This window comes from Vitis riparia, chromosome 5 (genome assembly GCF_004353265.1).
Source record: "Vitis riparia cultivar Riparia Gloire de Montpellier isolate 1030 chromosome 5, EGFV_Vit.rip_1.0, whole genome shotgun sequence".
In the NCBI taxonomy this organism is placed as follows: Eukaryota; Viridiplantae; Streptophyta; class Magnoliopsida; order Vitales; family Vitaceae; genus Vitis; species Vitis riparia.
In genome coordinates, this window is record NC_048435.1 from 21,531,112 (window position 1) to 21,540,943 (window position 9,832).

Below are 9,832 nucleotides of genomic sequence, written 5' to 3' on the forward strand. Positions count from 1 at the left end.
TAGAAATTGTTAATTAGCCTATAATAATGGCAAAAATTCTAAATAAACAATTTAAGTAAGCCAGTTGTAAGACACACAGATATTATTCCAAAATAAATTTTTAAAAAAAGGACACATGTGAAAATAGCTTTCCAGCCAGGGGGTGCAAAGTAAACCAAAAGTAAGACAAAGACCGAGAGCCATGCCCACATGGATGTACATGTGCCATGATGGACATGATAGATGATGATGTGGAGATGGGGGGCATGTGAAAGTGGTGACGCGGAGGAACAGCTGTTCTGGGAAAGTGATAATTACAACTGGACACGTGGTGTTGGTTGAGAATACCAAATTTTTCCCACCTCTTCAATCCAAATGGGCCCCACAGTTTGTTTGTTTGCATCACAATTCACAAATAGCTAATCTTGAGTGATGACAAAATTATTCATAAGGGTTGATTTATTTGTGTTTGGTTGCAACTCCTATTCCACCCTTTCCTTGAATAATGAACAATTTTCTTTATATCGATTTGCTTCTCCATACAGATATATATAAAATATTATAATATAAATAAATAAATAAAAGAAAAGTTTTACTCGAATTTTTAATTTATAAATTCCACGTGAATCCGATATAACTTTTATCCTAAGATATGTATCATAGAAAAGATGTGATGGAAAAAAATTTCATTCAATTGATTTTGTATTTTAGGAAACCAAATGAAGACAACATAATTAATGAATTTGCACGAATTGTTTTCTTTCTATTCTAGCATGAGACGTGTTGCAATTGAGTTCTTGGAATTGTGGTCCAACTTTGTTCACCAATTTGTCTTTTCCTAGTACGACTTTCAAGAATTTTAATTAAAATTATTTTTGAATTTTTTTTAAATCAGCGTCAAATTTATGGTAATGTAGAAACTAGAAACTTCCATCGAATACTATTTTAGTGGTAAAATTGACCATTGATTTAACAATTTTTTTTTCTTATTTATTTCAAATTCTTCTCGTTATGTTTGGTTTTAAAAAAAAAATTGAAAAAAAATATAAAAAATAAAAATAAAATACATATATTTAAAATAAATAAATCATTTTTATATCTTCTATAAAATACATTTTGTTTATTTATCTCTTATATATAAAAATAATTTTTTTCAAAAAATATATAAATTTATTATTTATTTTAATTATATTTAACTTTTTTTTTTTTCATATTTTTCATAATAAAATTAAAAATAAAAAAATCATTTTTAAATTTGGTCAATCTTATCTCAAACACGGAACAAACTCTCATGATGTTTGGGTAACGTAATATGAATTAAACTTAGTCAAATTTTGTTAGAGATCAATTTATTAGGTCGCCTCCCTTGGAAAAGTAAACAAGAACATGAGATGTTGCTTGATAATGAAACTTGCTTTCCTTATATTCCTTCAAATATGCTTTAAAGTCTTACTCTTAAACCCCTCTAGGGTTGGGCAAGTTAGCCAAGTTGACCCAACATCCCAACATCATCCCCATAGAGTATAGAGTAGTGTGTATATCATTTGAGAATAAAAAAATTTATTGTGTCCAAAAAAATAAATTTTGATTAAAATTAGAAAAAAAAAATCAAATAATTGCGTCGATACATTCGTGTAATTAAACATTTCATAATTAGTAAACTGAAACTATTGTCATAACCGATATTTTTCAATAAAACTGATTTATTTAAACCGTGATTCATCTTAATAAGATCTATCTGGTTCTAAACATCCTTGAATTCTTTCCATTTGAATGATTAAAAAAAAAAAAAACTATTCCTAAATAAATAAAATAAGATATCTTTTATGGACCCAATATGAATTATTATCTTATTTTTTGGCCATTTTTTAGGGATATTGTCTAGGAATCATGCCCAAAAAAAATTTTCATACTAAAATACAAACAATTTCACAGAATATTTTGTTTTATAAAGTATAACAAACCTAGAAACCAAAACACTTTCAAAACTAAGCAAGGAAGTTGGTGGTCCACACTAAAGACCAAACAAAATGAAATGGAGAAACATTTCAATGAGTGCTTTGATGCAAAGGAATCTAAGCTAAAATTGCTTTTCATTTTCATTTTCATTTATTGATTGTGTGAAAAGGAAAACAACTTTGAAGGACCACACACAAGGGAAATCATAATTGTGTGGCTCCCAAAAGGATAAAAAGGGTGTTCCAAGGTGTAAAAGTAAAGAAAGGGAGAAGAAAAAACAATGTGTGAAAGCAATAACAAAAGTGCTTAATTTCATGTGAATGATATGAAACATGTAGTGTGTAAGTGCTTTGTCTTGGTGTCTGCCTTCACAAACATGTGGGTCTTTTTGCTTTGCAACAAACAACTATAAATAAATAAATAAAAAGACAAAAAAACAAAATTTTAAATATTTATACCACTTGTGATCACATGGATGATGATGTTTTGTAGGTTGGATGGGGGCATCAAAGTTCATTTGGATAATAGAAATTTTGTGTGAAAGATTGAAAAGAAGAAAATAAGGAAATAATAGTAATAATAATAATAATAACAAAAAAAATGATAAAGTAAAATAAAAAAATAATTAAGATTTTAATTGTGTTTGTTTAGATATATTTTCTATTCTATGTTTCTAAAATTTAAAAATAATAGGTTCATTTGGTCATGTTTTCTTAAACTTGTTTTTAAAAACCGTTTTTAATTCTTTAACTTAAAAACAAGTTTTAAAAAACATTACTTTGTTTTTAAAAACTAGTGAAAACAACTTCTACTTATTTTTTGAAAATTGTTATTTATTCCACTTCGTTTTTAAAAATTATTGCCATGGAAACATAGATTTCTTGTTTTTAAAAACAGGAAATTGTTTTTAAATCATACGCTCAAACAAGCTCTAACTTTGGTGAAAAAAATAATGATTTTAAAAAATTAAGGTATCAAAAGATTTTTATTACCTTAATTTTTTTTTTCAAAAAAGTGATTTTTAGAGATATAATATAAACATATATTTTTGTATAAGATATTATATTTTTATATGGAATTATTTGAATTTTCAAAATAAAAAGTATATTCCAACAAGTAAAATAAATAAGTACTCAAGGTACCTATCCTTTGATACACTATTGTATTTTCATCCCCTTTTTTTTTGTTCCCTAACTCAATAAACCTCTAGTCGTTGGCAAGAATGAAGATTAAACGATGAAAGTAAACGTAAACAAAAATAGGATAAAATCAATAATAAAACCGGTGGAAGCAATAAAGTCAAAAATAAAAACCTTTGATACCTTCATATATTAAAATTTTAGGGTAAATTTCACTTACTTCTCCTATAGTTTGAAATAAATACATTTAATTAATACGAGTTTGAAATGTTATTAAACACCCATCTACTTTGAATCAAAGGAGAGGTGAGTGAAAAGAAAAAATAAAAAAAATAGGAGAAATATTTGATAAAATCTTAAACTAATAATGGGTAGGTGCCTTTAACTTTAAGTTTTAGGACTTTAGGGCAACAGATTGAAATTAATCTTTTTTTTTTTTTTTAACTATCAAATTTCATACCGAAAATATAAAGTAGGTTATATATATATATATATATATATATATATATATATAATTTTTAAAAACAAAAATAGCAAAATAAAAATGCACACAATCATATTTCATTTTGTCTCTTATTATCATGACAAACTAAATAAAATTTTAAAACATTTTCCTTCCTTTCCTTTCCCTTCCCTTCCCTTCTACATTAATTTTTAAAATTCAAATAAACCAACATTATTATAAACTTAATTCTACAAATGGACCAACTTGAAAATATAGAATACCACATGTGGACACACCCCACAAACATTACCTCAAAAGGGCAATATATATATATATATATATATATATATATATTTTTTTTTTTAATATTTAAATTTTTTTAAAATTTTTCTTATTAACCATCAATATCTCATTAGTTATTGGTAAGCATGTTACAAATGAAATTTGCACAAAAGTTTGCCATTTTTTAAGACTATGTTTGGTTCTCAAAAAATTTGAGGGAAAATGTAAGGGAAAGAAAATACAAAGGAAAAATAGAAAGAAGGAAAGAAAAAGTGAAGGAAAATAAAAAATGAATTAAAAGTTGATACGTTATTTTTATTTTTTACTTCAAACTCATTTTATTTATTTTAACTCATTAATATAAAGATTAAATAATTTTAAAATACATAAATTTTTAATTAGTTTTAATTATATTTGATTTTCTTTTATATTTTTCATAGGACAACCAAACATGAAAAAATCATTTTCCTTTGTATTTTTTTTCTTTCCTTAGTATTTTCCGGGAACCAAACATAACCTAAAGGTCACATGCATGACTTATGGACTAAGTTATTTCTAGAAATAACATTTTTAATTTGAAATAAATGTTTAGAAAATAATTGGAATTGATTGGTGGCCCACATCATAATTTAATCATTGATTTTAGGCCACCAATCATAGAGAGAACAGAGCACCAAAGTAGGAGAGGGAGGTGAGCTACTCCATTGACTTGCTAATTGAAGATAATTAAGAATCATAATAATTTCCAATTATTTATTTATTTATTTTGCTAATTTTGTGCAATAAAGAAAACTTTTATACAAAATATAAAAATTCTTTTACAAAAAGTAAATATTTATCTTATATTCTTAAAAATTATTTAAAAATTTTTAATACGAGATATACGCTTACTTTCTAAAAGAAATATATACAAATAAATATGTAACATGTCAAAATTGATTTGACATAAACTTTTTTATTTCCATGAAGACAAAATAACCCTCGATAACAAACTTTGAATATTATCCATGGATTATCGATGTGGGACAATGTGAATCCAAATATAAAAATATTTAAAAAAATTTTGAAAAAGTGAATACCTATATCATAAACAATAAAAAAAAAAAAAATCATAAAATTATTTGGGTTACATCCAAATCTATGGCATAGATAAGAACAAGAGAGGATGAGACATATGATCCGGAATCTTTGGGAATAATACCTCTGAATTCTAGATGTTCAAATCAAAGACATCATCATGTTGGTATACATTGGTTGAGTAAATCTTCATATATATTAAAACCATAGGTTATAAAAATATATATGGTATATATCTAAGTTTTTTTTTCAACCGAATCAATCATGATCATATATTATAATTCATTGCCACCCACTTGTTTCATTGACCCCAGGCTTCCCTCTGCAGCTATATGTGCTGGCGCGCCAGCTTACTCTGATTTTGCTTTTCACAAAGATTCAATAAATATCGAAAAGTAGGATCGATAAAAAATTATTTTGTATCCTACTCTCATTTGTTTATATCATTTTTATTATTCGTTTATGTTCGATTTTATCGTATTTGTATCCTTATTTAATGATAAAAATTTTATGGTATATTTTCAATGCTCGAGTCACGTCTTAAATATATATCAATTCGGTATCCTATAATTTTTTTATATTATTATTAAGAAAATTATATAGTACTTATGATTAATATCGTACCAAACTTTAAATATAAGTTTTTAATGTGTGTAACTAAATTTGGATCATTGGACAAAAATATAATAAATGAGATTTAGGTATAAAGAAATAAGACTTATATGGAGATGATTTTATTACCAATTTATAAAGAAAGAAAAGGTAGGTCTAAATAAATGAGACTTGTGTATAAAGAAACAAAACTTAAATTAAATCAATAAAACCGTTATCATGGTATGAGAAAATATCATCGTGGTACAAAGAATTGGAACTTAGATGTGAATAAATCAAACTATAATTAAAGTATAAATATATTTTGTATACACTGATTATTACTTTTCAATATAACACCAAAAGTCAATTTTTGATATATTGTTGTTGTAGGGACAATAATATTGTTCTTAAATCTAGAGATATGATAACACTCATAACAAAATTATAAGATATGATATCAAATGTCATAAAAAGTTTGATATATCTTCACTTAATATCAAATGACTTTTTAAAAAATATTTATAGGTTGTGATATTCCACATCGGATAGGAGGGAAAGTTTCTGACGTTATATAAATATGGACTCCTCATAATCCTATAAATGTGTTTTAAAACCGTGAAAGTTCATTTGGGTTTAAAACGGACAATATCTATACGATTTTATGTATTGAACATCTTTTAAATCATTCTACAACATCATGTTTACATGTTAAATTTTTCATTATTTAAATTTCATATTTTTTTTACCTTCAAAAATTAAATGGGGTTGATATTATATCTAAATATAAAAATATATTTTTTAATATTATTTTTTCTTATTACTTTCAAAAACCAAATATAACCTAAAAATATATATATTTAAGTGGAGAATTCATACCGGTGTAAGCCAGCCGAGCTCAGGCATCAGCTTTTGGGCTGGTGGTGCCACCACTCGTCCCCATTTATCCACATCCATCAACATCAACATCATCATCATCATCATCATTATCATCACCATCACTGATTCAGCATACGGATATGACACATACATCCCTGCATGCATGCATGGCATCATTCATGCACATAATCCATGAGCATGTGCCACGTGGGCCCGTGCCATTGGATGCAACTCCAATAAGACAAGTGCATTCCAACAACCCACGTGGCCGGTCTCTTTCTCCGCCATTATTCCCGGGAAACACGAGTCAGCATCTTGGTGGGCTTCTTTAATTCGGGCCGGACCCATTCACTGCATGATGAACGACTCCGATTTGTCTCAGATGGGAAATGGACCAATGAGAATGATGGTGCATGGAAGCCAAGGGTGTGGGCTAGGGGCAGGGGAATGCTTTCCCAATAAGATATCTAGAGAGTTCCAATGGCAGTACCTGCCCAAACCAATCATTCATTTATTTTAATTAATTAAGTAATATCTAATATTAAATTAATTATTATTTAAATAAAGTTACTTTTTTTTGGGTGGGTAATGATAAAAAATTATGTGACGTCCCCTGCCTGCACCATTTTCTTGGGATTATGACACATCACATAAAGTTAAAAATTACATGATGATTGGTCTCTACACAAAGTTTATTGGGATTGTGACAAATCATATATATTAAAAAAATATATATATCGTAAGTGTTGATAATTGGGGTAAATTTATAATAGGTTGTTAGTTACTTTTTGACTTTTTCGATAAATTATTTTTATTATTTTATATTATAAAATTATAAAATGTATTTTTAATTTTTAAAAAAGGAAAAAATATAAGTGACGGATTTGATGTCAATTAAAGTTTAATTCTACACGATTCACGTGTGGAAGACTTTCCTCCACATGTCTTATCGGACCCTTTGGTTGTCCAGGGCAAATATACAATCCGTTTAGGATCACTCCGTCTGAATCAAAATGAGTTCTGTCTAACACCAGAAGTGAGAAACTTTCCTTTTTTGACAATACTAGACGAATTGGACATATCAATCTAAATGACCTTTCAGACGGGCTTACAATGCCAGATGGAATAAATAGATCAAGTCGATTGGACCTGTAAGACGAGCAAATCCATCCAGTCAAGTCATCGGGATTTCTGGTATGCGTGGTTAACCATCTAATGTTTTAGCACCGACCTAACTGCTTGATGTTTAAGCACTGAACTAGCCGTCTGATGTCTGAGCGCCAGACTAGCCACCTGACGTAAGAGCGCGGGACTAGCCGCTTGATGTTTGAGCTACACGGTTTGAGATTTTGGCACGATAGTCAATAGATGGCACCAGTCAACCACCCTTACTTGATATGATTGCTCAACCTATGCCGCAATAACGACGTTGACAGTTCATGCAATCAGATAAGGATGGTGTTATTAACTCTATATAAACCTCTCAAAAAGCATGCACATACGCTCATTCTCTCCCAAAAATATTTAGAGTTATCATCTGACTTAAGCTTTGGATATACATGCTCGGACCATTCGTTTAAACATCCTTTTGTGCAGGGCTGACTCCAATGAAGTTAGACGGACTTCTCAAGAGGCAAGAACAAACGTGTATGACTAAATAAAACTTGATTGTGATTATTAAGTTAGGAAGAAATAGAACTTAATATAAAGAAATAGGTTAGGAGGTATAAAAAAATAATATTTATCTTAGTTATGTGGCAAATTTTGATTGGATATTAAATATGAATATCTCTTATCATTTTGATTAAAATATTCAAAATTCACGTGATTTTACGAAAATTTAAAAATATTTAAATATTAAAAGAAAATCACATATTAAAATTCAAAATAATAATAAAATAGGTAATTATTCATGTATTAAAATAGGATTTTATTTTGTTTTTAATCTTAAAATAATTGAATTCTGTCCCACTCCAATCACATCTCAATACTTTAAAAGCATCACACGTTCCAAGGTCTGATCAAGGGCTCTATCATCACTAAATGTAAAGTACAAGGACGAGCAGCATTCACTGAATCAAGAATATTCAGTCTTGATAGAGACTTTATATTTATTACCAAATCAATTATTAGTTTATTACCACATCAGATACATGCACTTCTCATTCAGGCGCAATCCTCCTCCAGCTAACTCAAACTTAGAATCACAAGTCACAGTCCCATAATCCCTTTTCCCCCTCTTTTTTCTTTAGTGGTTTTTCCTTAATACTGTTTTGATAAAGAATAAATGTTTCAACCTTGGTTATGTTTGGTTCCGGAAATTACCCAAAAAAGAATTTTTTTTTTCTTATATCTAATTGTATTGTGTTTTTTTTTTAAATTAATATTATTAAAATTAATTACAAACTTGTATATTTTAAAATTATTTAATCTTTATATCGATGAGATAAAATGAGTTTAAAATAGTAAATAAAAATAATTTATTTACTTTAATTTTATTTTTTATTTTTCTTCATTTTTTTTCTTTCATTTTACTTTTTCTCTTTATTTTTTTTTCGCATGCATTTTCCCTCAATTTTTTCGGTAACCAAACATAGCTTAATTTAACTAAAAAAAGTTAAAAAAACATGAGTCATAGATAATCAACTAATGTGAAACAAACTTGAGTCAAAAGACTTAATGAAATAAAGCCCAATTTTTTTTCCTTACATTTTCCCTCAAATTTTTGGGGAACCAAACATAGCTTAACTTAACTAAAAAAACGGGAGTTGTAGATAATCAATTAACTATATATGTGAAACAAACTTGAGTCAAAAGAAATGCCTAAAGGACCTAGAATGTAAGAGCATGTTTCGGCCAACCTAGGTTGAGGTGTGAGCCTCGGGGGGAGGGAGGTGGGGGGGCGACGGGTGCATGACGCCCAGGCAAGCGTGCCCTCAGCCTAATGGCTTTGAGCGCAACCTACGTTCAAACACTCAATGATTCATAGGATTATGCAATTCACACAAAGTATCGTATTTTGCTATGTTCTTCATCGATGCAAGAACCTAGATATCCGTTGTCGAGAGTCGTTTGTGTTGATGAAACGACAACGATGCACCTGATTGGGACCGGGGCAATGGGAGCGCGTTGCTTCGTTGTACGGTCCCTTGGTGTGTTCCGCGCCAGGGTTCATTGTCGCTCGAGAGGGCCGCCGTGAGCCACCCCTCGCCCGTGCGTAGGGCACGACAGCGGGTGGGGCTCCCAGGGCCTTCCGTACTATTTTCACAAGTACTTTGTTTTTTAGAACAAAAAAAATTAGAAAATCATAAGTTTTCAGAAAACATTTTTTCCATTTACATGTAAAAGTTATTTTGAAAACATATTTAAAAACATAAAAAATAAGTTAAAAATGCTTCAAATTCTCAAACGGACATTTATTTTACAAAACATCATATAATAGTTTTTTAGAAAACTATTCTCAAAAGCTATTTTTTAAAAC

General features: G+C 28.7%; 1 non-coding gene across 1 annotated transcript; it reads right to left on the bottom strand.

Moving 5' to 3' along the window:
• Positions 1-9,265: 9,265 nt before the first annotated feature.
• Positions 9,266-9,421, bottom strand: LOC117915495. The gene has a single exon (XR_004651405.1). It is a non-coding gene; the product is annotated as a 5.8S ribosomal RNA (ribosomal RNA).
• Between the last annotated feature and the right edge of the window lie 411 nt (positions 9,422-9,832).